Below are 27499 nucleotides of genomic sequence, written 5' to 3' on the forward strand. Positions count from 1 at the left end.
GACAGGAGGATGGGGTCTGCATTGCAGGGGATTGGGCCAGATGATCATCAGGGTCCCTTCCAACTACAGTGGTACCTCGGATTACATACGCATCAGGTTAAATACCCTTCAGGTTACAGACTCCGCTAACCCAGAAATAGTACCTCGGGTTAAGAACTTTGCTTCAGGATTAGAATAGAAATCCTGCTCTGGCAGCGCGGCGGCAGCAGGAGGCCCCCATTAGCTAAAGTGGTGCTTCAGGTTAAGAATAGTTTCAGGTTAAGCATGGACCTCCGGAACGAACTAAGTACTTAACCTGAGGTACCACTGTACTGATTCTAATTGGTCAGGATTCCCCCTTGCACTACATATGGGAGGGTCCATATCTGTATCATCTCACTTGTGAACAATGCTTGCAATGCATGACCATGTGAAACACCCCCAGGCATTCTTCAAAAAAGTTTTGGGGGTGGCCATTTGTACCACAGTTATTCAATACATGATGGCTGGCAGCTGATTGTGTCAACTGACTGAATTGGAAAGCATTGCATTTAGGGGTTGGTGTTTGCTTGTTGAAGTAGTATGGAAATGTGATATTTGAGCCAGTCGCTCATTCACCACGTGTTAACAGCTGTCAGGCGTGTGAGCCTTTAATGCGTGGGCCCGTGGGGAGCTGCAATACAGGGTCGTCGCTGGTTCTAAATCAGGCTCTCACCAAACTTCCCACTTCTCGTTCTGTAATGGGTATTTACTCAGAAAGCTCCGATCTGCCATTGTGGTTATGTGTTTTCCACTGCCGTGCATTGTGCACGGAATCTTCGTGCATGCATCATTTGAAGTTTATGCCTTGAGTACCTATTAAGGTACGAAACCCTGCACTGCAGAGCAGTCCATTGGGTTGCCTCTAGCCGCTTTGGGGCCGTAGCCAGCAGACGGGAAATCTATGAATGTCTGTGCTTTAAAAAAAAAAGGGGGGGGAGCAAGAGCGGGAAGTTTTAGGTTTATCTAACCGTATTATGTGTCAATGATGCCCAGCCGTCTCGGCGGCTAGGCGGGGACTTTTGCAACCGTAAACGGAGAGGGTTTTGTGGGGAGTTTTTCCTGGGCAACGGGACCCGGGAAGCTGCAGATGCTTCCTGCTCATGCAGTGTTGTTTTACACACAGAGATGAAGGATTTAACCCCTTCCTGCTGAGGACTTTCTGGAGCAATGTGGGACGTACTGCCGCTCGGAGCATTAAAACGACAACAACGCGGCAGCCAAACGCTCACACGGTGTCATGCGCCTCCGCGGAGGCCTGCCAAGAGCCTCTCTCTCTCACGAGTCCTGATTTGCTGCGGCCTTTCTCCCAGGCCGGTGGATACGAGTGTGGCACTTTGGAGACGCTCCCTTTCTTTCGCGGCAGGCGGCTCTTTCTCTCCCCCCCCCCGCCCCTTGTTGTTTTCGTTTGCGCGCGCTCGCCGCCAGGGTGGGCACTTTGCAGACGCTCCCTGGCTCTCCGGCGAGGCGAGGCTGCTATACACGCTCCCGGCCGGGCGGGAGGCTCGTAGACGCTCCCTGCTCGGCCCGGGCTCCTTGACCCTGCCGCAGGAGCCGGCGCACAAGGAGCCGCCGAGCACGGGCCGCTCCGCGCGGGGTTCAGGCGCTGCAGTGGCCAGCCTGGCCCTTGGAAGAAGCCGAGCGCCGAGCGCCGAGCGCCGCCGCCTCCGACGCCACTACTGCGTTGCTCCAGGTCCGGCCTCCCCGCCACTCCGGCGGGGGGGCCAAGCCCCGGCCGCGCTTGGGAGAGTAGGATGGGCGAGGAAGGCGGCGGGGCGACTCGCCGGCGAAGCTGGTAAGCAGCGGGGTTGCGGGGCTTGTCTCTCTCTCTGCTCCACTCTGCTCTGCCCCCGTGTAACCCGAGAGCAGCACCGGGAAGCTCGCTTGGAAACGCGGCTTCTCGCAGCGCCGCGAGGGCCCGGCGGGGTGTGCAACGGCGTTGCCGGGCGCCGGGGAAGGACTGCGGGGGGCGGGGGGGGGAGCGGAGTGCAGTGGCTCCGTCTCCCCTCCCTCCTTACTCCGCCGTAGTTAAACGTGCTGCTCCTCTCCTCTCTCCTCTCTCCCGCCGCCCCCACCTCTCTCTGTGTGGTCAGGATGGAAGCAGTTCGCCTTTCCTCGCCCGCATTTACGCGGAGGGGGGTGGAGAGCGGTGGAAGAAAGAGCGTACTATTCCCCCTCGTGTGCCGGAGCAGAGGCGGGCAGAGGAGTAGGTCTGCTCCTTTGCTTGCCTGCCTGCGCCTATAGGGTGGAGAGCGCGGTTAAAATGCTGCTTCGCCCTCGCTTGCCTTCTGGAGGCAGAGCAGCTCTGCCAGGGCGCTCCTCTCTTGACGGAGGAATGGATGAGGGACAAGGTGGCTTCTGCTTCCTGCTCTCCAGCGCGTCCCGCGTGGTGGCCGCGTCCGGTGCACAGTCACTTCCCTGCGCGGGTATCTCCCTCTCCCTCCCTGTCAGTGTGGACGACGAGGGTGTGTTATCCGGTCCCTTTTCTCTCCTCTGCTTTTGTCAGGCGAGTAAGACCAACGGGGGGGGGGGGGGGCTTTTTCCTATCATTAGGATAGTAATTGCTTCTCCCCATTCTTCCTGGCCACGAGATATGGGGAACAGGTTGCCACACCTGCGTCTACTTTCCAGGTTGGCTGGGTGGAGAAAGAGGAACCCGGGAAGCTGCCTTAAGCGGAGTCAGGCCATTGGGGCACGTCGGTACCCATCGACGTGCAGCGCCTCTCCCTGATTGGGGATGCCGGGGATCGAACCTGGGACATTCTGTACGCAAAGCAGATGCTCCAGCCCTTTTCGTCTGCCTCCTACTAAGGGGCCTTTTCCTTTGGTGTGACGGTTTTTGGGGCGGGTGGGCGGCAGGCTCGAGTTTGCTCCCCTGCCTTGTGCGTTCCCCTGAGCAGAGTCTGCCACCTTGCTATCTTTTCTTGAGGGAATATAGTAAACATTATTACTGGGATATAGCAAAGTGTTTCAGAGGGATGAGGGAGCGCCCTTGCCTCTCTTCCTGGCTTTTTCAGGCTCTGGTTCCTAATGTGCACCGCTGTTTGCTTCCAGCCTTTGTCTTTGTGGACAGCTATTATTGGTCTTCCATGAAAGAAAAGTCTTTTTTCTCCTGTTCTCTTCCCTCCCCCCACCTCCCAGTGCCAACAAGCTGGTGGTGATGTTCCCAGCCCAATTTCCGAGGGAGGGATGCAGCTTTTGCCAGTAAAGATACTCCGCCAAGTATCTTCATGGCCCTGAGGGATGGCTGCAATGCCTTTTCTTTTCTGTGTCACCCAGCAGAAGGAACACTTGTTGGCCTTCTTTTGCCCACCCCGCCTTCCGTTTGGGCTGGTGGATTATGTGATGCTTCCCTGAGATTGTAGTGAGAGATGGGAGGTGTGTGTGTGTTGCAGCGGACTATCATTCATCTGCTGCATTTATACCCAGCCTTAATGTCAAAGCATTTGCATTGGAGGTATGTGCAGGAACAAAGGGGCCTGGTGCGTGTGTCCCCAACGGTGTGCACTTCAAGCTTTTCCTTGCTCTTCAGGAAGAGCATTTCTTTGCGCTTCAGGAAGAGACTCAGGGTGGATTCAGAAATTCAGCAGCTCAGCCAGAGTTTGTATTTCCCTAAAGCTATTGTCTCCCAACACACAAACACACAAATATGTGGCTAGGAAGTCCATAGGGAACCTGAGGTCACTGAAAGGCACCTACAGCTGTTGTCTTGTGGTTGTAATATCTCTCTTTGTGCTATTGGAAATGACATGTGTCTGTATGTATGGCTAGGGGGTGGGAATTGGCCACACCAGCAAACTTGGCATGTCAACATTACATTGACATTTTATACTGAATTTTTATACTGCCCTTCATCCAAAGATCATAGGGTGGTTTACAGTATAAAAACACAAAAATATATAGCAAAAATATATAGTAACAAACAAAAACAATAAGCTTCTCACCCCACACATAGTTTAAAAGGTCATATATTGTTGTTATTATTTATTAAATTTCTATTCCCTCTGTTGCTGGGTAGTAATGCCACAGTGGCACCATACCTAAAGCTACTTCAGAATGTAGCACACTTCATGTTAAATATGGCAAAGCCAGAATGTTAAATCTGGGCATTAAAATTCCCAAGTCCAGTGTAGCATGCTGTCACTTTTTTTGCTAATATAAATGATAATTTTATACAGAATAGAAAAGAGCGGTGAGATGGGTTCATTCCACAGTGGAATTCAAATATATCACAGCATGAAATGACAGTAAACAATGCAGGGAGAGCAAGCATACTCACGATAAAAGATAATGAGGTATACTTCTGTTTTCCTAGGCAAGGATGGCCAAAAGGTTTATTATGCTCTGTGAGAGGAACATTGCACAGAACACAATGAGTGGGAACACTGGCTTTTAGTGTTGAAGTAGAAAATAACTTTGTGGTATTGACTGACTTCTGTATTTAGCCTCAAGTTTGCTTAAACTTCTCCACTGTAAATCAGAGGTATATAAGCATCCCAAAATGTGAAGTTGGTAGAGTGTTCCAAAATGTTTGTGATTTTGAAAGGATGCTTCATTTTGGCATGCTGTGATTATGATTTATTGGTGAGGACTCTTTGAATTGTGTGTCATAACTTAGCTTATTGGTTCAATTCTGTATTCCTTGTATATGCAAATTCCTCACAAAGGTCCACAGGTGTTCTGATTGCTCATGTATCAGGACCTATAGGTTTTTTAGTGGGTAGAGATTAAAAATTCATAGAATTGTAGAGTTGGAATGGAATCCAAGAGTGATTTAGTCCAGCCCCCTGCAATGCTTGAATCTCAACTAGATCATACATGACAGATTGCCATCTAACCTCTACCTAAAAACCACCAAGGAAGGAGAGTCCACAAGCTCCCAAGGAAGTCCATTTCACTGTCGAGCAGCTCTTACTGCCAGAAAGTTAATTGTCTTGTTTAGTTGGAATCTCCTTTCTTGTAACTTGAACCCATTGGTTTGAGTCCTACCCTCCAGAGCAGGAGAAAACAAGCTTGTTCAATCTTCCATTTGACAGTCCTTAAGATATTTGAAGATGGCTATCATATCTCTTCATAGTCTTCTTTTTACCAGGCTAAACATACCCAGTTCCCTCAACCATTCCTCCGAAGGCTTGGTTTCCAGACCCTTTATAATCTTGGTCAGCCTCATCTACACACATTCCAGCTTGTCAATTTCCTCCTTAAATTGTGATGCCCATAATTGGACACAGTAACTCCCAAGGCACAATAGAGTAAGAGTATTACTTCCCTTGATTTGGACACTAAATGCAGCTTAAAATAGCATTAGCTTTTTTTGCTGCTGCTTCGCACTGTTAAAGCATGTTAAGCTTGTAGTTTTCTAGGATCCTTATATCCTTTTCACATGGCAATTCAGGTGTCCCCCATCTTGTATTTGTGCAACTGGTTCATGTCTAAGTGTAGAACCTTACATTTTTCCCTATTGAAATTCATCAAAAAATATTTAATGGCTTAAATCCGCCATTAATATATTTCCTAAACCTTGCACATTGAGGCACAGTAATATAGTTTGTATAGTTAATAAAAGTGAATCGTAATTTATTCATCTGCTAGAAATTAGAGCTTAAATAATAATGCTACAATACAAATTTATAGATTTTTTTTCTTAAAACAAACCTTATTGGAAGTAGAAAATTTTATTAATTAGTTGCCCATTCAGTGTATCTGGTGTATCAGACTTTCTGCACATTATAGATAAATGTCCTATTGTGCTGCACTGCTTGAGTTCAAAAGTACTGTGGTCTGAACCCCTCAAATCTCCCCACAGTCTTCCCCATAAGTGTTCAATCATGCTATCTTCAGAGTAGAGCTGGAAAAAAAATCAGATGTCTGGTTGCTGAAGGATGCAAAATAATAAATAAAAATGAGGCTGTGCCTAAGGCTGCACTCCTGTATCCTTTTACCTGGAGTAAGCTTAGCTAAACTCAGCAGTGAGTTGACATGGATAGGATTGAGACAGCTATAATCTTTCTTGCACGTCTTGTCTCCTCAGAATCATTTTTCCCCATCCTAGATCCTAAAAGTCTGTCAGCTTGAATGCATGTAAATATCATAGCTCTCTGTGCTGATAAAACAAAAATTCTACATGTTAGATGAATTATTGCTGCTTGTACATGTTCATCTTCTGTTGTTTTCTTGAACAGCGGTGGGGATGCCAAGGGACTGTGTTGGCAGATGTGATGGCATGAGAAATGTGGTTTGTCTATATTGTGACCTAATAATTCCCACAGCTGTATTTATTTATTTTTGTCTTTTGAGGAAAGAGAGAGAAAAAATATGACCCAACACCCTTTGGAATTGATGGGGAAACTCCAGTTGATCATAATTAAATTTAATTACGAAAATGTTAACATGATCTGTTTTGCTCCTTAGGTCTACATGTAGCAACAGTCTCATATTGGATATGCTTGCCTAATATATTTGGCTGAGGTACTAATGGTGTGGTAGAATGCTGCTATTCTGATTCTCCAAAGTGAGACAAATCTGTTCAGTACAGACAACAGTAATGCATACATGGCATTAGTGTAAGGAAGGTGAAAGCCTATGGATTCTTCAAAAATCTTCCTGGTGCTTCTGTGAGATGCAATCATAACAACTGCCTTGATGGAGCCGAATAGGGCTAACTACCCAACTTCCTGCTTTTAACAGAGCTTGGCTAGATATCAGTGGGTTCTTAACAGTGTGGGATGAATGCAGCGGCTATCTCTTGTTTGTCTTCAGTTTCTGGTATGCTGCCCCTCTGAATAGGAAAGCCCTGTTGCCGTAGATTGACTAACAGTCATTGGTAAACTCCTCCATGTCTATCATTTGTGTGAAAACAGTAGTAAATTTCCAAGTGAGGGGTTTTTTAAAATAAAAAAACCCAACTGTTAAGTTCCTTTTCCATCATCCTTGATATTTGATTGATAATGAAGACAGCCATTAAGGTGCATCTCAGCTTGTCAGGCAGAATGATCCCTCCCTCCTCTCCCTGTGTACTGTTCTACTGGGAGTTCTTCAGGCTTCCCTGAACCAAATTCAGGGAGTGCATGTGGGCGAGAGATTGGAGAAAACCCCATTTTGCAGGAAGAAGTCCTTTCACTGGGCTTCCCCTAAGTCTCCAAGAAAACTGTTGTTTTGGAGAGTTGAGATCCCTGCATTTCAGGGAGTTAGACTAGGGTTACCCTTGGGGGCCCTTCCAACCAGTGTTCAAAACTCCTATTGTTCTAGGCGCATTTTGCGACAGGGAATTTCATTAGTGCAAGCAGTTTCTGAGCACTGGGCGCAGTACTAGACCTAAGATTTCAGATTAAAACTGCAGAGTGGAAGGAAAGGAGGACCTTTTCCTGCCTCTGCACTTCCAGCTACTCTCTGAAGACTGGAGGAGAGACCCTCTTAAGAATATTAGGGGGGTGGGCAGGTGAAGGACTAGACCACGTGAAAAATGAGCATAATATTTTAGCTGTCGTTCATTCATTTTCAGCTTTGCATTCTTGTTATAAAAACTTGTGTCTAGACATTCTGTTGTTGCACCCATAACCTAGGTTTAAGGTGTCATTTAGCTCCTAGTTTTCATATCTGTTTCTAACACTGCTCCTAGTTTTCATATCAGTTTAGCTTCTAGTTTTCATATCAGTTTCTAACACTGCTTCCAACTCTACAGTTCTTTGACTCTATGAACCTCCTAGTTCATAGTTTTTAGCTCCTAGTTTTCATATCAGTTTCTAACACTGCTTCCAACTCTGCAGTTCTTTGACTCTATGAACCTGCCTAGTGCTTGCCCTACCTTGAAAGTCATTGCTCAAGGTGGCTTGCAAAATATAATACCAAGTGTAAAATAGAAATCCATAATTAAAACACAATTTCCAGACTTCAAAGTCTGGAAATTGCATCAACAAGAGCCAAAACTTAACTATCTATTAAATCAAGTAACAAATTAATTTTGTTATGGCATCCGTCAAAGATTGCAACAAGAGCATTTCAAGACAGTAGGTGTCCATATAAAAAAAGAGAATTAAAATGTTGTGACAGAGGTGACATTACATAAAATTTCTGTCTTGTGCCTGTGAGCTATCCATCTGATTATGCATTTGTACTACTGGAGTTAAGTCTCTGTTGCTCTGTTTTTCTTGAATCATTAGCTTTATTAGGTAGTGTTTGTTTGTTGTTGTTGTTTTGCTGCCGTGTGTGTTTGTGTGTGTGTGTGTGTTGTAAACCTCAGTGAGATTCTTAGGAGCCTAATGGACAGATATAAACTTGTAAAGAGAACAACAAAGTAATATTCCAAGCATTGGGAGTCTTTGTCCTGTTTCTTTAAAATATAATGAAAATATGAAGGTTAGACTTAATTACAAAATTTGGCACAGATTAGAGCAGCATACTAGTAGGTGTTTAACACAACTTTTTTGCATGCTTATGTGATCATTTCTGGTATGGTTCATAGTATATTGTCTTATATAAATTATGAAGAGCTCATTTTTGTGATTTTTTTTTAATTATTAGAGGGGAGGAGCCTACAAATGTGCCTAGTAACTGGAGTAAACCAGCTTTCTCGGTTTCTGCCTTTTGTATCTGCCTGGTTAGATTTACTGTACAAGGCTGCAGAGGCAGTCACATGTGCCATAAATCGCTGACATTGACGCCAAGGCAACTTGTGCCCCATTTTTGAATGTAGTACATATGGTTAGCAACTTGCTAAAGTCAGTTGCCAGAGACCAGGTTCTGCACTTGAACAGAAAACCTGTAGATACACCACAGTCTACAGTCAGATGGCTTCTCCCCACTCTGAGTTCTGGTTGCATTTCTGGCACCACAATCTAGACTTTTTGTAATTATATTCCTTTGACTACAGAGCTTCTTGCTGGCCATTACAGAGTAGCTGTGTTCTGCTACAGTTGCTGCAATTTGGACGAAGTTGCTCAGGGCATGTTCACCTAAGGAACTTAAGTGCTGGAGACACATTTTGCAACCAGAAAATTGAGATTCTTAAGAAATCAGTATGCTAGTCATCATCCAAACACAGGCTCTCAGTTGTCAAGCTATCTAGGCAACTAGCCTGGTACATTTCTACGTCTGTCTTAGCACCAGTGTATTTTCTGCATTTCTGTACTACTTTCCTGTTAAGATAATTAGAGAAAAGATAAAAAGACGAAGGAGGCAGAGTCCAAAATGTTGTTATAAGGATGGCACTGACTTTATGAGACTGGCAGTATGGTACATGTTGATGAAAACTCAGTAATGGAATCCCAGGGCCAGACTGAAAAATGGCCAGGTCACATGTTGCAGTGTTGTACAACCCTCTTTAGAAAGATATTTTCCTGCTAGAGAAAAAAAAAGTACATTCAAGAAAAGAGAAGAACAGCTGGTAGCATTCTATAAATGATGCTTCTCATAATCTATGGGTAATATCCAACTAAATTACTTGAATCCATTGATTTCAGTGACTCTACTCCTCCAGTTAGAGAAATCAAATTTGTATATCCTTAATTTTAAAATAATAAAATGACTGGTCTTATTAATCTAAGGCAGGCATATGCAAACTCAGCCCTCCAGATGTTTTGGGACTACAACTCCCATCATCCCTGACCACTGGTCCTGTTAGCTAAGGATGATGGGAGTTGTAGTCCCAAAACATCTGGCGGACCAAGTTTGCCTATTCCTCATCTAAGGGCAATATCAAACTATGCTACTTAAATCCTTTGGTATCTACTAAAAGTGTGACTTAACATTGGATATCATCGTAATTTGGGGGTTGGTTTTTTTGGTGACAAGTAGTTTTATTAAAAATAATTAAATTATAGATAATTTAGACACCATTTAAGGACAGTTTTCCTAGCAGCTTAAAGCAGGAGCAGCTGAAAACAAAAAGAGATTTTAAATGCCTCAAAATAAACTAAAATTCAGATGAGAAAAGGTGTGACAACTCATCAGTAGTGATGAGACCCTCCTGCGTCCCAAGGATGGATATCCAGAGCCTACTGATTTGCAGGGATGGAACAGGTAGCAGGAAAACATTCCTGTGGTCAAGGGAACATGAGATAGCTGCCTTATACCATGCCAGAATACTCATCAGTATCCTCAGTACTGACTGGAAGTAGCTCTCTACAGATTCAGGCTGCATAATTTCACAGCCTACCTGGGGATGCAACGGATTGAGCCTGGAACTCTTGGCATGTGAAGCATGTATATGAGCACACCTCTCAGTGTTAGAATAAATGTATTCTGAAAGTTTATTTCTCATAGAGCAGAGTTCTTAAAATTGGAATTCCAGGATGTTGGTGGACTACAACCCCCACTATCCTCAACCATCTTAGCTAATAGTAAGGGATGATGAGAGTTGGAAGTCCAACAACATCTGAGGGCACAAGGTTGGGGGAAACTGTGCTAGAGGACTTTATGTGAAATTACCGGTGAAGTTGGAAAATATGATCAAACGACCCTTATATATGGACCTGGAACTAGAGAAAAGTGACAGTTTCCTCAAGTATTCATCTTTGAGTACACTTTATTTACAGCTTTCGTTGGAAATAATGAATTGCAATCAATTTGTGACCCTTGAATTGCAGCTTTGCTAATGGTGAAGTGGTTTTTTGTCTGTCTCTCCAACTTCTCCTTACCCTGTACCACCTTCCATGCTGTCTCCCCAGAACCCCTTAGTCCCCCAGAACAGATTCTTGGTGTGTGTGATGCAGGGGGCCTCAGTAGGAAAGAATGTAGCCTGTCCTCCTTTTACATTACTCTGTGATCATTACCTGAGGCTTTTCTTTTTGTGTCTCCTCCATGAGAGGTCTGGAGCGTAGCAACTCATGAATGGACTTTCTTCTGTGGCTCCCCATTTGTGGAATGCTTTCCTCAGGGAGGTTTGCCTGGCACCTTCTTTACATCTATTTAGGCATCAGGCAAAAACATTCTTCTTCTCCCAGACCTTTAGCTAATTAAACAATCTATGGCCTTTTAATCTGGGGTGGATTTTTTGTGTGTTCGTTATTTTTATACTGTAAACTGCCCTTTGATCCTCAGATGAGGGGCAGTGTATAAAATTGATAAGTAAATAAAATAAATTCAAAATATATCACTCTAACTCTGTTTTCCCATTCTGCCAAAACCCTCTTCAGAGAGGATACAGAGCCTGAGAGGCAGAAGAAGAAAGTAGCACCTGTTGTCTTTGATGAGTCTTCTGCAGCAACTTTGGGCCAGACAACTTTGGCTGCACACAAACAAGCAATCATATACTCCCCTATCAATCCATACCTATCTCTTTTCCTCCCATCTGCACCCCCAATTATCCCTTTTATTTTCAAGAGATCAGCAAGCAGAAAGAGGTGGGACAAAAGGTTGGGGCTTTCCTTTTCAATACTGTGGGGTCCTTACTATACTGGCCAAAACCCTTATCTATTTAGTGTTCTAAAAATTAACTTTGCTCGAATGATCTGGACATTCTTAATTTGCCATTCTGTTTCAACAGTAACTAGTCATATGTTTCCAGAAGCTCGCATACAGAATATGATCAGGAATGATGTCCTTTGCTTTACTGGGAACTGTTGAGTCAACTGTCTTTTTCCATCCTGCAGTGAAATTGGGAAAGGAGTTGTTTGTATATTTCTTGCCTTACTTGCATAGTGCTTTCACTGTACGCTGTATCATGTAATGTTTGAGCAAGATGCATGCTTGTTTAAATGAAGGATCACCTTCTGAAATGTGGCACTTTCTTAGGCAAGTCAATCAACAAATCGCGCCTTTTGGGGTGTCCTGGTTTTTACTTTTTGAAATGTGGCAACCCTCATGGTAGGCATGATAGGGCATAGACCTGGAGCAGGTTATTTATGGTGAGGTTCCCTGGGAAGTTGGTTGTGTTTCATTTAGGATTTCACTGAGCAGAAGCAATTTGTAACTAATAGTGTGTGCTGAGAACAGTACAGATCTATGCATCTACAAAATGAAGTTGTCAAAATTAAGCAGGTAATCAATATGCCAACTGGGATGCCTACAAACTGACTTTAAAAACAGAACCTGACTTCTTTTCTTCCCATTAGCTTTGCTGTGAAAAAGACATATTTAGCTATATGCAAATCCAGTAGTGATTGATTAGCCTTGCCTCAATCCTCCATATTTTAAGCAGAGTGCTTGCCTTTTTTCATTTACAAAGAACTGAGTGCATGTTTATTCAATTAAATGTAAACCTGTTCCTTTTGTGTACCTTTTTATTTATTAAAAAAAAGCATAATGAAGTTTGTTAAAAACTATGATACTGCTCCAGGGATGTTGATGAATGGGTCATGATGTCATGGACTGAGCAAATTAGCCTACTCAGGTTATATGCATTTATACAGAACATATGAATACTTGATTGGTTGCAATACAAGGTTCCAAGTAGAAGCAATTTGTGAACTGTGCAGATGATTCACTTTTCTTTTCATATTTCATGTTGTTTCTTTCTTATGCAATTTCTGGTGTTGGGCTTTTGGGTGTGGTTCATTATGGGTAACACAAGTAGAAGCCAAAACAAGCTAGAATAGAAACAGGAGCCTGTGACGTAAATAAGGGGTTCCACTATAATAGATTGGAATTATTCTTTCTTCTCTTTATATTCAGGCAGATACATGGGTTACCCATGCAGCCTCCTACTCAGTTATGTACCTTCATACTATGTCCCACCTAATCAAATGCTGACACTTGAGGAAAATTTGCTTTGCAGATACAAAAATACAATACAAAAAGTATTATCTTCTTGTAAACCTGTTGGTCTGCTAAAGTGTTCATAAGGTGGATCTACACACAGGGAAAAACTCCCACTATAAATAAGTCAGAAATTAAATTGTTGAAACTAAAGAAAAAAGCTATGTAAAAATCGCATAGAAACTGGTTTTGCTCTCTGGCACCATCTGGTGTTGCATGTTTATAACACATTCAAAGTGGTTGTTTTTTTTACTAATGCAGCTGAATCCATAGTCTCTGTGACTGCTTGCTTAATTAGATAAAATTGCATAGTCATTTACTTCTGTTTTAATAATCTAATATTTGTTATCTGTTGAAGGCTGGTGGCCAGAAGTTGTGTCTTTTAGTTTAGTTGTGTTTGTTTCCAGTTGTTTCATGATACAGCTGCAATGAAAGTAAGTCAAGTATGTGGTTTTTAAGGAATAAGTTTAAAGTTCATTTATGTGAATGTGTTTAACACCACTGCATATGGACTCACATCTGCAATCATAGTTTTCTGTATTCAAGAAAAACAAATGGAGAACTAACTAGATGAGAGAGGGTTCATGAAGGATTGCTGTATGCCTCCTTAACTTTTATATGGAGGTTGCTCTTAATATTTTAGCCTTCTACATTATAGTCCGGAAGAAGATTTCTTCCTCCCATATCATAATTGGGATGTGACTCTGGGGGAATCAATGTGTTTGTGAAATGTTACATGTTTTAATCCTTTGAATCCTTTGACTTCATTTTTTTTTTATTTATTAAAATGGCTTCCAAGTTTGTATTCTGGACTCTTGTGGTGCAATGAATCTTAGTTATAAATAAAGGTCTCAGTTCTGTTCTTATTGTGATGGTAATTAGCCTCTTGTTAGGCTTCAGTGCATCAGTAGGCCTCATTTCTTGTCAAGAAGTATTTGAGAGGTATGTTACCTCTGTATTTTGCATTATGAAGGCCAATAAAATGACTTTTAAAATAGCCTGAGAGACCGTTGTGGTGTAATAATCTAAAACAAAAAACACCCTTCTTTCTATTAATAGGGATGCTCAGAGAACATTATAAATAGATGGAATTCTTAAAATATTCTGGTAAAGGAATATTTATAGAAACAGACAAGGCCTTACATAAATGGCTGCTTTTACAGATACAGATCTGCTTAAGAACAGATACAGGCAAACTTTTAAATAGTTTTTGTAATTCTTACTGAAAAAGTTATTCATATGAATTTCAGTGACTTTCCTAGGAACATAAATGAGACACTATATTAGGTAGGTGTGCGTTCTGTTTTCCTGTTGAGTCTCTGGTTGTACTTTCTATTTCTGAGTAGTTTTTAGCCAGTGGCATTTTTGTTTTGATTGCTCACTTGGCCAATGAGTTTTACTTTTTGCATATATGGAAGAGCAAGATTCAGGCATGTCCAAAGTCCATTTCGGGGGCCAAATTGGTTCAATCTGGTCCCTGTGGCAGTTTATTTCTTGGGGTAAAATCCTAAAAAACCTCAACAACTTCAACTTCAACCCTTTAAAAGCTCAACAACTTTGGGGTAAAATCATAAAAAAGCTCAACAGCTTCAATCCTGAAAAAAGGTTAACAACTTTGGTTGGCCCTTTGGTCGGCCTGCACGGCCCTTCACTTCATCAGATCTGGCCCTCTTTGAAAAAAGTTTGGACACCAGCAGGAGCCTTTTTATAAAAAGGCTGGGTTTTTGAAAGCTGTAAGTTTGAACGCAGTGACAGAAGAGCTGGTCAATCATGTCTCACTCTTTTTAGATCACTGCTGCTGTTGCTTATCAGTACTGTGGAATGTGCTTGGTAGTTCTGACGACTGCACCATGCCTATGATTGCCAATGAAGTCAATCAAGACAAGCATGGGCATTCCAGCTAGAATAATCATTGTGACCCAGTATGTGGGCATAGTGCCAGACAAGTATATATACTGATGTCCTTGGAAGGAGTTTTGCTTAGCCAAGTTGTAGCTGGTTTCCAGGCACAGTTTTCTGGGGAATATTACTTACCAGGACGACTGTAAATGAAAAGCTCAGCTCCTGAGATAAGCTAACTCAATGAAGGTCATGAAATGAAAGTTGTTCATCTTGATCCTTCCCCACCTCCTTCAGTCAACTGTGTCTCAAAAAACCTTCTCCAGATGTCATTGATACTCCATGGACAATGGAGGACTGTTGGGTAAGACGGCCCAAATGGATTTCAGTGACTCAAAAAATTAAGCCATAACAGGTGTACAGATAGCAGCATGGCTTCTAAAGGTCACCATGATAATAGGTACATTTGAGCCAAAGTGAAGGACATTTTAATCCACACTGATATCAGTGAGGCTTCTTATAAGTGTTAATTTGTCTGGAACATGGCCAGCCCAACTTCCAAACAGCCAGATGCTTGTCACTTACAAATCTTCAATAGGTCTACAACAAAGTTTTTGAGATGTAGCTGCCTCATGGGAGCTTAATATTATTAATGCAATGTCCAAAATGTTGCACTGGGGCCTTGTCAGCTGCTAGCCTATTTCACAGAGTCTTACTCATGAGTTTCAAGTACTTTATAATGGAGCCAAAACTGTTACAGTGAAGTTTGCAACATGATCAGGTAGTGCTGACTGCAATCACTGTTACATATGGATCGCAATGAACTGGAACCTGCTTCAGGCACATTCCACTGCTGCAACAATTGTGGAGTTGGTACTTGGCTCTAAAAGGATCTTTATAGTTTAAATCAGGAGTCAGCAAACTTTTTCAGCAGGGGGCCGGGCCACTATCCCTCAGACCTTGTGGGGGGGGGGGCGGACTATATTTTGAAGAGGAAAAAAGAGAATGGATTCCTATGCCCCACAAATAACCCAGAGATGCATTTTAAATAAAAGCATACATTCTACTCATGTAAAAACACACTGATTCCCAGACCAGCCGCGGGCCAGATTGAGAAGATGGGCCAGATCCGGCCCCCGGGCCTTAGTTTGCCTACCCATGGTTAAATGGTATTTTGAAAGCCTGTTTTAATGACAGATGGAAGCAGCTGGTCACCCCATCTCTCTGCTGCTCAGCTTTTGGTGAAGGCTGTCAATCACTATCCTGAGGGACTGTTGTATCTCTTTGGATGGAGACTCTATTAATAGTCACTGGAAAAGTCTAGAATAATTGTATGATACCCATGCTTCTGGTGGGCTGCCTTCTTAGCTGGGAATTTGGTAGTGGACCGAGGCTGCTGTTATACTATGTTTTTAATCCTCGTGAACCAAAGGGAAAGTTTGTGTATGTATATAGAACTCTATTTACTTGCACAGGAAATCCCACCCACCGCCCCAAGCTGCTGTTTTTTTACAAGAACTATGTGGGAAAGAGAATGAATGTAAAATATAATTGTAGAAGATAAATGTAGGCCTATGCTTGTGGGATATCCAGTTCTCACAGGCTTGCCTGAGGAAAAAGTAGTGAAAGCAAGCTGGGAAGAGGTCAGATTGGCTTGCATTTGAGGAAAAGATTGATGAAAATTAGTGAAGGCATTTGTACCATTAAGGATAGATTAGCAATGATCCTTAATTCATTTTGACAAGAGGAAAGACCTGTTCTGCAAGCTAAAAAGGTTGCATCACTTAGGTCTTAGAGGACAGGAGTACAATATTTCTATCTTGCTTTGTGGTAGCAAGCCCAAAGGGAACAGATAGTCTATCTTTAGTTCTGGTGAAGCCTAAGGGAGAAGATACGGATGGTTTGATCTTTGATCTTTCTACTTTTAAAACAACCACCACCACCTGTAGAGCAAACCCACAATTTCATACCACCAATTGTCTTTTAAAGCACAGTATCATAAGATTTCTCTTTGTTCATGAATTAAATTGTGACTTGATTTATTCCCATTGTAATAGCATAAGAAGAGTCTTATCAGCTTTTCACTTCCAAAACGACAGCAAAATGCCAATAACTTAAAATTTTATTTAAAAAAAAAATTTTTTTAGAAAAATAAATTACAAGATCATTTCTTACTTCCAGGATTATTAGTAGAAACACACATCCTGATTATATATTTATATTTGTTATATTTAAAACATTTTATTTTCACCACGGCAGTGGTAGCAACAGCGGGTGAGGCATTCCTTGGAGGCTGGATCTGCTGCCCCTATGGATACTGCTCCTGAGGCAGTCACCTCACCTTACTTCATGGGTGGACCAGCCCTGAAAGTAAAGGTAAAGAAAGAGGATGCTAATTTTCACTGGACTTTTTTGCGGTCCACATGGATAAATCAGCAGAATGGGCATGAGGACAGGTTGACATCTTCCCTCAATTTCTTTACTACACTGAGATCGTATTAGTGGCACTATTAGGGGAAGTCCAGTCACAGCCTTTGCTAATTTGGTGCCTTCCAGATCTTTCAACCACATCTCCCATAGAGCTGTTTGGGGTTGATAAGAGCTGTAATTCAAAATATCTGGAGGACGCAACATTGGTAAAGGCTGTCCTATTGCTTTAGCAGTAACAATGGGCTTCTCACTGTGTTTGCTACTGGCAGTAGGTCATCAGTGAAAGGATATCAAAGTGATAACATTTTGGATTGTCACTTGGTTTTTGTTGCACCGAGTTAAGTTCTGATGTGCTTTGATGATTTAGGTGCCATGTTAACTGCCCCCCCCCCGACATTTATTGGTGAGTTTTGCTATACCAACACCAATCCTAGTTTGTGGATTAATAATTATTGCGGTTTTCTTGTGAATAATGTTTTGATCTGTAAACTGTTTTAGAACCCTATGGTTGACAGCTGAGATAGAATTTATATATTTCTTGTTCACTTTGACTTCTGTATATACTTAATCTTTCTTCTTGCACTTTGTACACTTCAAGCATTTTGCATGTATTATCTCAGTAATCCTTACAACAATTTTGCAAAACAGATCAGTAAAGGTGGTAGAAAGTGCAGCTGGGGTTCTGTCAGTGATGGCTTTCCTAAAGCCAGGTTCCATAGATCTTGCCTGACTTTGATAGCTAGCCAGCTTTTGCAAGCCCCAGGACTCTGCTTTTATCCCTGACTGGAGGGAGTATCCTGTTACAGTGACAATTGTGATACATTTACATAGGAAAACAGAGCATGAAACAGTTTAGGAGGATGACAGGGAATTACGCAGCATGATTGCCTTTTTGGATAATCAGAGAACCTCTAAGTGCACCATGACAAGATGGATACCCCCCCCACCCCAACCACAGCCATCCTCTAAATTCTTAGGAGAAGGGTAGAAGGGTGCAGGCATAGCTTCTTGGTCAGAAGTTGCCAGATCCTGTCTATTAAACTTGTGGGCTCTTGCCTAAGACCACCACCTCATGGGTTAATGTGCAGTGGTGCCTCTGGTTAAGTACTTAATTCGTCCCGGAGGTCCGTTCTTAACCTGAAACTGTTCTTAACCTGAAGCACCACTTTAGCTAATGGGGCCTCCGGCGGCTGCCTCGCTGCCGGAGGACAATTTCTGTTCTCATCCTTAAGCAAAGTTCTTAACCTGAAGCACTATTTCTGGGTTAGCGGAGTCTGTAACCTGAAGCGTATGTAACGTGAGGTACCACTGTATGCAGTAAGTTTGGAACAGTGGATTTACAGCTGCTTTATAATAATAATAATAATAATTAATAACAATAGCTACAGCTACTGGTGTAGGCATTTCTTTTGTTATTATTAATGTTTATTTCATTGTACAAATAGCTAAAAGTTGATGAACTTTATGTTAACACATCTTTGGGGATTATAACACATCTATTCTTCTCCCAGATATTTGTGTTTTAGCTGAGAGTGATACATTTTTAGTTCTTCTGCAACAGTATGGGTCCAGTGAATATGTTGGTCACCCCTACAGATCGTTCCATACTGTTGCTGAATCACTACAATTTCCATCTCAGTCATAAATTATTTAATGGGTTTCAGTAGGTTACCTTAATGTTTCCAACTTCCTGATTCCAACGCTTCCTGCTGTTTGAGGCTAGTGACTAATTTTCTGTCTGCTCCAGGAAAATGAAACCTTTGAAATTTCAGCAGTCGGGGAAGTCACTCTTAAGAGAGCTTCAATTATCTAGAATGGGAAGCTGAATGTTGTTCTTGATCTAGATAACATATCTTGTGAAATATATTGTATTTGTCTGTGTAACTCTCTAAAAGGCATGGATTTCTTTTTGGTTGCAGCAGAAAAGGCTTGACATGAGTAAGTGAATAATCTTCTGAAATCTTCATCAGCTAATCATAACAAAGAGTGAGCAATCATTTCACTCCTATAATTATGTCCTATATTATCCCATAGCAGTGTGTGCACAGGGGCGTAGGAAGGGGGGTGCGGGGAGTGCAGTCCACCCTGGGTGTCACCATGAGGGGGTGTGTGTGACAAAATGGCGGATGGCTCTCACCGTGGGGCCTGCAGCGCACCTGAGCCACGTGTGGCTCGGGTGCCCGCAGGCTCTGCACTGTCCACCAGCCGCCTCCCCCATATCTGTAGGGCAGCTGAGGCCCCACACCGCACACACTGTCCATATGGGCGCCAGGCTTGCTGTCCATATGGGCACCGTGTGCCCTGCCCCTGTGGACGGTTCGCCCCACCCCTCGACGCGCCGCACCAGGTGCCCTAGAGCCTTCTTCCACCACTGTGTGTGCATTCAATAATTTTGAAGCTGCAAAGTTTGGCATCCAGGGCTGAGTTTGTGAAGTAGGATAGCATTTACTTCACCTACCTTTATTCTTGTAACTCCCTAAACTATGCACAAACACCGAGACCTTATTTTGAACCATTGCATCTTGCTTTTCCTCCCAAAGCAGATCAGAGCATAGTGTACAATAAGACACTTAAAAATAATAAAACACTAAGCAGTATAAATTAATAGCAGAGCAGTCAAACTATCTAGAAGGGCTCAAAAGCCTGATATGTTTTAACTGCCCTTCTAAACATAAGCAGCAAAGGAGCCATATGACATTCCTTAAAACTGCTCTAAGTCACCAATGTTATTGTATAATACTGATAAGAAATGTTTTTAAACGTTTGAAGCATACCAGTATGCCCAGTAGAAAGGATGCGTACTACTGGATACTAGTGGACTGTTGTGTTTCATTGTCTTGGATGAAACAACGTGTATCCAATTGATTTATATCACCCGCCTGCCTATAACATGACTACTCCTACTCATTCTGGATTTCAAGGATGTTTGAAATAATTGCTTCCCTGGATCACGTTAACATGCCCTGTGGGCTCTGAGAATTCTTACTGAAGGGAGTTTGGAGTCCACTGATGTATCCTATTGCTAACAACCTACCACTTGTAAGCTTATCTTAAGCCACAGAGCTCAATCCTTTGCATGGCTAATGGAAAGTAAAGCCAGCAATTGCTGGAATTGAACTGAAATTGAACTGCCACTGACATAGGTGAGAAAGAACTCCTGAGAAGACTGCAAGTGGCATCAAGTCTGAACTCTTCGACAGGGCAGCCCTGCTCTCCTGGCCTGGACCTTGTCTGATCCATTCCCAGATTGTTGTTTTTTTTTGGTTGTTTTTTTTTTTGGAGGGAAGGGGAAAATGGATGCTTACAAGGAATGTTGGCTCTCCAAGGCCACCAGAAGCTGCATAGTCAATCACCATAAGATGCTCCTTAGAGAAGGCATAGGTAAACTCGGCCCTCCAGATGCTTTGGGACTACAGTTCCCATCATCCCTGACCACTGGTCCTTTTTGTTAGGCATCATGGGAGTTGTAGTCCTAAAACATCTGGAGGGCCGAGTTTGCCTATGCCTGCCTTAGAGGGTAAAAAACCCTACATGCATAAGCCCGTCTCTGGTGAGATTGTAAAAGTTACTAGAACATGTTTGAAGCAGCTATTTTTAACTATGTAAACTTGCTCTGAGTACTTTCTTTTGAAACTTTTGAAAATTTATTGCTTAATTTCTGAAATGCCTTTTCATGATAGAATGGACAATATCTTGGAGAGCAAAATACAGAGAAAACAGTAGTGAAAGCTTCTACTTCAGCGAATTTGCCAGTATGCTTCTGCAGTTAATATTCGTAGTGAGAATTAATTCGACAACCCAGGCACCATGAGCTGCAATATTAGGTACTATTGTCAACCTTCAAAATTGCATTTAGCTTTCATAATATATTCTTTGCCGTCTTATTAAGCAAGGATGTCTTGTGCCTCCCACTTCTCTACATCTTTGTTCCATTTGATTATTTTACTTGGGACTAATGCCATTTGACCATGATGGGTGGAGCCTCACATGGTAGAGTGTGCTTGCCTCCTCCCTGCTGCTATGTTGGTACAGTGGTACCTTGGTTCTCAAACGCTTTGGTTCTCAAACTCTGAAAAACAGGAAATAAGTGTTCTGGTTTTCGAACGTTTTTCAGAAGCCAAACATCCAGTGCAGCTGTCGGCTATTATTTCCGGGGCACCTGCACCAATCAGAAGCTGTGCCTTGGTTTTTGAACATTTCGGAAGTCAAATGGACTTCTGGAATTGATTAAGTTTGGCGCTTTTGTTTTTGCTATTTATTTTGTGTTTTTGTTTTTGATGCTTTTTCGATTTATTTGTTTTTGTGACTGTGTGGAACCCAGTTCAGCTACTGATTGATTGATTGATTGTGTGACCATGGAAATGTATAAAAGCCCCCCACCCAAACAATGACTATCATCAGTGCAGGTAAGAAAAAAATAATAATTTTAATTTTTATCATCTACAATACTATCTTATTTATTTTATAGTACAATACATTGATTATTGCTTTCATTTTATGGCTCAATGGTCTCGTTAGATAGTAAAATTCATGTTAAATTGCTATTTTAGGGGTTGTTTTTAAAAGTCTGGAACAGATTAATTCGTTTTGCATTACTTTCTATGGGAAAACACGCCTTGGTTTTGGAACACTTTGGTTTTGGAACGGACTTCCAGAACTGATTAAGTTTGAGAACCAAGGTACCACTGTACTATCTAGTGAATTGGATGGTCTACCCAATCACCTGATTACATAGAAGTCTGACTTGCATGGTTTTTCCTGCTTTTTAGAAAATCTACATGGCAGAGGATGATGAACTTGCTCCTCTAACAGAAGGAGTATCCCAGTAAATGAGTGCACTAGTGTTCTGTCTTGCCCAAAATAAAATTACATTATTTTCCCCACTGCCATCATCTCCATGGAGATGTCCAAACTCTCAGTGTCACATTTAAAGCTGCACTTTGCTGAAGGAGTTGATACACATCTGTGCTTGTGTCAGCTAGGACTTGGATGGAGATGAACACCTTGTTTGCTTGTCAGACTAATCCATTACATAGCTACTTTGCAGCCACTTTCATTCTTGACTGACCTAATTACACTAAAAGACTCTGTTGCTGAATGGAAAAAAAATAGTACAAGTCATCTTACACCTTACAAATTTTTTGGGGGTAGAACTTGTCCTCCCATTAACTTAAACCTTTAAGGTAGCTACTGAATATTAAATGGAAATGCATGGAAGTGGCAATAAGCTACTGAGAAATATGATTGTAGAGTATGAGTCTGTTTCAAGTTAAACTCTGCTGTTCCGACTAATTTCCTATAGTTGCTTTACTCATCAAGTTGGTTGAAAGCAGCGTGACGTTAGAGGAGAATGATAGCATTGATTAAACTACTTCATAGAGATCAAGTGTACTTCTTGCATACCAAGATATTGGCATACATGTAGCAGATGCCTACAGCCCTGAAAACAGTTAAGTCTTTTAGTAAGACAAGACAGTGATCCCATTTATAAGGAGGTGAACTTCATGAATATTGCTGTGATTAAAATACATATTGATTTTACTTTGTGCTTAAATTAGCATTGTACTGTGTCTGGAAAGAAAGACTGGCATGGTTTGCACGTTGCATTAAACTGCAGTTAAAATAAACCATGGTTTTGTGTGACTGAGCAATATACTGGTGCATGTTGACGAAACTGAGAGTTCTTTGCTGGTCACCCACTTCTGTGATTGTCATGCCGCCATGAAACAAGCCATAGTCTGGCTTGTGTTTCAGTACTGCCTCATGGTTTGTCTCTCTTCCAAAATGCACCATAAGTGAAAGCTAAGCTTTGTTATGAAGCCATAGATTGTTTAATGTAATGTGTGAACCAAGCCACTGTCAAAGTTATTTACTCTACAGTCAAGGAATGACTATAAAGTTCTTGGAATTGCAGTCCGTCTACTATGTGTTTACAGCTTCAGAGTAAGCTTAAAACTGTTGCTGTTCAGACACCAGCAAACATTGCCTGCTAGCTTTAGCCACTATGAGGGAAATAATTCTGATTTGTATAACCTGAAAAATCTGAATGCCATCATCAAGTGGGCTGTGATCAGAAGAGGTACTTCATGGGTGCCAGTGGGGCTGTACATTTATTTTTTCTTTGGACACAAATCTGTGCTACTTCACAAACTACTTTTGAAAGTCCCATCTATTTCATGTTCCATGGGAGTACCTACTGAAGTAGTGCAAGCATAAAGCCTCAGGTACATGGAACTTGTGCAGCTAATGGCATTCAGCCCTGGTACTATTGCTACCTGTCATTGGCAGGTACAGGTAACTCACAACTTATGAGCATTTAACTTGTCCATGTTGAGCTTTACACACTTGGAATTAAAAATAAATAAATAAAAAGGGGGTGGGCATCCAGGAAAAAATGACTTTGGCAATTCCACTTGCTATACCTGATATTGGCTAGGAAGTGCAGTTGGGAGGAGTGCCAGTGGCAAAATGGGTCAGTGCATCTGACTGTTAACCAGAAGGTTGATGGTTCAAGCCCATCCAGGGATAGCTGTGGGCAGGATTCTTGCATCGCGGGGAGTTGGACAAGTTGACTCAGGGATCCTTCCAGTTTCTATGATTCTATGACTCTCTGAGTGACTGACATTTTGATGTGACATTCTGTCCCGGTATTTGCTCAGTATATTAGGACACTATAATTAGGCAATTGGGGCTCACCGCCAAATGCAATCTACTTGGCAAGTGTTTCCTGTTGAATGGTATCAAAATAATCACAAGAACTATAGAAAAATATAAAAACATAAACACCAAAAAATCCATTGAGAAGCAGTTTTGAAATGGCTTTGCCTTCTAACCCCAATGTTTCCAAATGGTTTATGTGTTTCAAACATAGCAAACTTCTTTAAAAATGAGGAGTTTCATAAGCAGTTTAAATATGTCATGAAAGGTCTGCTGCTAAAAGAAAAATAGTTATATGAAAAATTTGGCTAGACATGCCAAGTCCTACTGTGCACCTAAAATAGCTCTTTGGATCCTAGCCTACAAAAGAATTATTTAAAAAGTTATGTGAATTTACCTTTTGCATTCAGATTTTAAATCCTATTTAATTCAAATTTTCCTCTGCACTGTCAAACTAACAAGTTATTTTGCTTTTTTCTGTTTCTATTATTTTAATTTTTGCTTGGTTTTGTTTCAGATGTATATATGTACCTGTTTATGGAAAATTAAATAAAAAGAATTCGTTTTTTATATCCTATTTTATCTGCTTGTATTTTGTTTTGTAAAAAGCAACAGAATGATTGGCTTCCTCTTCCTTGGAAATATGAAATGTGCTGTTTTCCCCTGTTGTCAAATTAAGCTTTCCCTTCTAGCAAGAAGAAGCATTACTGTAAGTTCCGAAGGGTGTTTATCCATCTGGAATTCCTTCTACAGTCTCTTTATCAGATAAAGTGGTTCTCAGGGTTATACTGACAATCATTTCCCTCAAACGTCCCCGCCGTATCATATAATACAATCTGTGGATTCTCTGCCTTTTACCTTCCAGGAAACGCGTTGCACATTTTGAATGGATTAGAAAATGAAAATATTGCCATGAAATATCCTAAGTGGGGGTTGGGGGGAGGATGTGTGATGTGGCAGATGGTATACCACTTCTGAAGCTCTGCTGGCTTGCCCAAGGCGTGGTGCAAAGTGTAAGGGGTTGGACTTGCCCTGTGTGTATCTTCATTTTCCAATCTGGTTCCTGTTTCACAGATGCACGGCCCTCTCCAAAGAATGAAGGGAGCTTAGATTTAGCAGATCTGAAGCTGCCTCTGCTCCACCCCTACAATGCCCATTTGGGGACCTAGCACTGGTTGCGTGCAGAAGTGTCATTGTCAATGTGGATTAGACTACTGGGCTGGCTGCAAGTGTAGTAAGGCATATGCAGTGGACGTGCTCCTCTGCCAGCAGAGCTCTCCTCTACAAAGAGAGAGGTGACACTGTTCCTTTTTAATCCCTTCTAGCTAGTTGATCTGAGAGTTAGGACACTCTAGAGTTGCAAGCTTCTGCACAGACCCTTCATGCTACCTCATGCTGCCTTGCTCCTTCCCCTCTTAGTATCTGGCAGTGTTGGGAAGCCAGGTGAGAAAGGCTGCCCTGCTTGTCTGCCACTTCTGAGTTAACATCAATAAATATATATAATAACCCCATTTTTAACAATGTAGCTCAGTGTTAGAGCACCCACTTTGCATGTAGAAGGTCCCATATTCAACTCCCTATGTCTCCAGGTACTATTGGAAGAGACTCTAGTCTGAAATCCTGAGAATTGCTTATGTACGGTGTAGACAGTATAGTACTGAGCTAGATGGACCATTGGCCTGATTTGGTATATAGGGCAGCTTTCTGTGTTTCCATGTCCCTGGACTCTAAAAGGTTCCATACCCCTGACTTAAGTTACAATAATTCTAGATCATGTCTAAGTCGGATATGGCCTTTATTTTTGCCCCAGCCCTCATCCTGTCTTCTTTCCTGACAGTCAAAGTGTGTGTTGCTTGACCTTTGTGTCACCCCTGGCTAATATCCTGAAGGTCATGCCAAACTGTCTGTTTTGCATACAAAACCTATAAATATGAAACCTAGCCTACCTTGGATAAATTGCCTTCAGCTGGAATCCGTATTACATGCTTCTTCATTTCCAAGGAGGATATTGATTTCTGTTTCCACAATTGCTTCTTCCACAGCCCATAAGAGATGAACTACATGCCTATTATACCAGCTGTGGCAAGACTTGGCAGTTACATAAGAGATTTTCTTTATTTAATTGTCTGCCATATTTATGTGTTCTGTGTTCTGATTGATAAACCTATTTTTTATATACTGTATATAGTTTAAGTGATATACAGTAATGTATTCTGATATGGACATACATTTTGAACCAATGTATATCATTCTGTTTTTCTTCTGATCCAAACTACTGTCCGGGCATATGTTACCCTTCTAGGAAGTTGGGTGGACAGAAATTGAGAGCTGGCAGGGTGGTGTGTCACAGTACCCTAGTCGGATTCCTCTACTTGCTACACTTAGTATCTCACTGCAGGTTTAACTCAGTCTGTGTTGGCAGCTAGTGATTCACTGGGCTGTCTTAATGTTCATTTAGTCCCAGCAGTAAAGTTGGGAGAATTAAACATCCATTTGACCCTGCATACTTCATGATCTTGTGGGGCACAAGGTTAAAGGCTCTCTTAGAAAGACACCAGGGATGCTAGAGTGCCAGTGCCTGGCTGTATACGCAACACTGCCACTTCTCACACTTGAAAGCACTTGAAAGCATTTTCATTCTTTTTCTGTGTGGAGGAGGCAATATAGAGCTAAATATATCACTTGCCAATTTTATTCCTCCTTAAGGTGTTATATTAGTCAGTCTGGCTCCTAAATTTCATTTCATTTTATTTAGTTTGGGTATTTATATCCTGCCGTTAAACAAATTCTCATGACAGCTATATAAATATTGTCAGGATTAGATTGTAACAGCCCCCTGAAATACAAGCAATACAGTAATCGTACTTATCTGGAAAAGATTTGGGAAAAGGTGGTGTAGGAAAGACGAAATGAAGATAGCTAATTAATACACTTTTTTTCTTTTCTTTTTTGGCTTTGTGCACTGAATTTTAAAATGAGAAGGAAAGGTTTTGATAAACTATTCAGGAGGGAAGCTCCACTCATTTGATTTAGACCATCTTTTTCAGTGGCGTTTTTGGATAAAAATTATCTAAAAGTGCCACTGAAGTCTCTGAGTGCTATTCTAACATTGTAGTTTGAAAATATCAAGTGTGTCTACCTTTTGTGAATGGTGTAAAAAAGGACTGAATTTTTTTTTCCCTTAGTGCCAGCATGTTTTCTGGTGGTATATATTGAACTGATAATTCATCTTTGGAGATTTGTGCAGCTGGGGTGGGGCAGAGAGGGTAAACTTGTGGTTTATTAATCTGTATTGGGGAAAGAAAAAAACCCAAAGGTTCCTTACACAATCCCACCCCCCTTTATTCCTCTCTGAAGAAATTCATGAATAGTCTACCTGCTCTCTCTTACATTATTTATTGTTGGTTACAATTATTTTTCAGTGGTGCAACTTGCAATAGCTGCAGTATGGAGTTTGTTCAGGATTTCAGCTAGCCAGCAACACATTCTAGTATATTTTATTCCATTCCTCTCCCCTTAATAGTCAATCAGGTTTTCATGTGTATTGATCATGCTTAATCTTTTGGATGGGAGAAAAGCAATGACAGACTTCGACAGCATCTTAAAAAGCAGAGACATCACCTTGCCAACAAAGGTCCGTATAGTTAAAGTTATGGTTTTCCCAGTAGTGATGTATGGAAGTGAGAGCTGGACCATAAAGAAGGCTGATCGCCGAAGAATTGATGCTTTTGAATTATGGTGCTAGAGGAGACTCTTGAGAGTCCCATGGACTGCAAGAAGATCAAACCTATCCATTCTGAAGGAAATCAACCTTTGGCCACCTCATGAGAAGAGAAGACTCCCTGGAAAAGACCCTTATGTT

The 27499-nt window shown here is 41.8% G+C and overlaps 1 protein-coding gene across 3 annotated transcripts in view; it reads left to right on the forward strand.

Moving 5' to 3' along the window:
- Nucleotides 1-1478: 1478 nt before the first annotated feature.
- Nucleotides 1479-27499, forward strand: part of MGAT5 (alpha-1,6-mannosylglycoprotein 6-beta-N-acetylglucosaminyltransferase) — a 121123-nt gene continuing 95102 nt past the window's right edge. For 2 of the 3 annotated variants that reach the window (XM_079993604.1, XM_079993606.1), the window contains exon 1: nucleotides 1479-1813. The gene's annotated coding sequence lies outside the window, so the exon portion shown is untranslated. Of the gene's footprint in view, nucleotides 1814-2428; nucleotides 2529-27499 lie in introns of those variants that run through there. The other variant, XM_079993605.1, reaches the window with a different exon arrangement.

Source organism: Podarcis cretensis (assembly GCF_951804945.1).
Source record: "Podarcis cretensis genome assembly, chromosome: 1".
NCBI lineage: Eukaryota > Metazoa > Chordata > Lepidosauria > Squamata > Lacertidae > Podarcis > Podarcis cretensis.